Source organism: Camellia sinensis, chromosome 10 (genome assembly GCF_055761805.1).
Source record: "Camellia sinensis isolate YWXY chromosome 10, ASM5576180v1, whole genome shotgun sequence".
NCBI lineage: Eukaryota > Viridiplantae > Streptophyta > Magnoliopsida > Ericales > Theaceae > Camellia > Camellia sinensis.
The window spans coordinates 39145633-39147779 of NC_138970.1; positions in this window are offsets into that span (position 1 = coordinate 39145633).

Consider the following 2147-nt stretch of genomic DNA (forward strand, 5'->3'; position numbering starts at 1 on the left):
CCCGACTTTGGCTGGCCAACATTGTTCTGGTGCCGAAGAAGGATGGCAAGATCCGAGTATGCGTGGACTTTAGGGATTTGAATAGAGCTAGTCCAAAGGACGACTTCCCCTTGCCACATATTGATGAGTTGGTGGATTTTACGGCGGGGCATGCTTTGCTTTCGTTTATGGATGGCTTCTCAGGTTACAATCAGATAGTGATGGCACCTGAAGACCGGAAGAAGACTGCTTTCACCACCCCGTGGGGGACTTACTGCTACAGAGTGATGCCGTTTGGGTTAAAGAATGCTGGAGCTACATATCAACGGGCTGCGACTACAATATTGCATGATATAATCCACAAAGAGGTTGAAGTGTACGTGGACGACATGAGTGTCAAGTCCAAAGAAAGAGAGGGCCACTACACCGCCTTGCAAAAGTTCTTTCAAAGGATTAGAGAATTTCGGCTGCGGCTAAATCCTCAGAAGTGTACGTTCGGTGTTACAGCGGGAAAAATGCTGGGATTTCTGATTACACAAAGGGGCATCGAGGTCGACCCTTCAAAGATCAAGGCCATCTTAGAAATGCCACCACCAAGGACTGAAAAGGAGGTGCGAGGCTTTCTAGGTAAAGTGCAATTCATAAGATGGTTTATCTCAAAATTAACCTTGACTTGTGAACCACTTTTTGGTCTCCTGAAGAAAGGCAAGAAATTCCAATGGGACGGCCGATGCCAAGCTTCTTTTGAACAGATCAAGGAATATTTACAGAAACCACCCGTGTTGTCACTGCCAGAGCCGGGGAGACCGTTGATATTGTACCTTTCAGTGACCGAGACCACAATGGGCTGTATGCTCGCACAAGAGTCAGAGGACAAGGTGGAAAGAGCCATCTACTATCTGAGCAAGAAGATGCTAGAGTATGAGACTTGCTATGCGCCGTTAGAGAAGGCTTGCTTAGCTTTGGTATGGGCTACCAGGAAGCTACGGCACTACCTGTTAGCTCACTCCGTAATGTTGGTTTCACGACTCGATCCCATCAAATATCTTTTCGAGAAACCGGCACTTACGGGTAGGCTAGCTTGTTGGTTGTTGTTGCTCTCTGAATTCGACCTAAAATATGTAACACGCAAGTCAGTCAAGGGAAGAGCAATGGCAGAGTTCTTAGCCGATCATCCAGTGGAAGGAGGTGAAGCAGTTGAATACTTATTCCCAGATGAAGCCATTTTGCACATCGACGACGAATATTGGACGATGTACTTTGACGGAGCGTCAAATCAGTACGGGTATGGGATAAGAGTGTTGCTGATAGCACCCGACAATTCCCGTATCCCTCTAGCCTTCAAACTCCGGTTCAAAGTCTTGAACAACGAAGCAGAATATGAGGCATGCATTGCCGGCCTGGAAGCAACCCTGGAACTAGGAGCAAGACGGTTAGACGTCATCGGGGATTCAAACCTTGTTGTGTCTCAAGGAAAAGGAGACTAGAAGGTCAAAGAAGAAAAGATGATGATGTATCACCAGACCTTAGACTTGTTAATTCCTAGGCTTGAGAAGCTAAACTTTACTCATCTTCCAAGAGAGAACAACAGGTTCGCAGATTCTTTAGCAACTCTATCTTCCATGATAGAAATCCCGTTTGGAATCTGAATGCGTCCAGTCGTCATTGACCAGAAATTTGCGCCAGCCTATGAGTCGATCGCTGCAATAGATGAGGTTCAGGACGAAAACTCCTGGTATTATGACATTTGGAATTTCTTGGAGAAGGAAGTATATCCACCAGGGGTAAATGCCAAGGATAAAAGGGCAATCAGAAGAATGGTTATTCAGTTCATCATCTGTGGGGGTAAGCTGTATAAGAGAGGTCATCTGGGAATGTATAAGCTGTGTGTTGAAGCCGAGGAATCGAAGCGCCTGATGGAGGCCATCCGTGGAGGAGAATGCGGTGCACATATGAATGGAGTAATGCTAGCACGGAAGATCCTCAGACAGGGCTACTACTGGTCCACCATGGAGGAGGATTGTATCGGTTTTGTCCGGCGATGCCACAAATGTCAGATCCACGCAAATCGTACGAATATCCCGCCGTCGAAGCTGTACAACATGACTTCGCCATGGCCGTTTTCAGTTTGGGAAATCGATGTGATCGGGGCTGTTACTCCGAAGGGG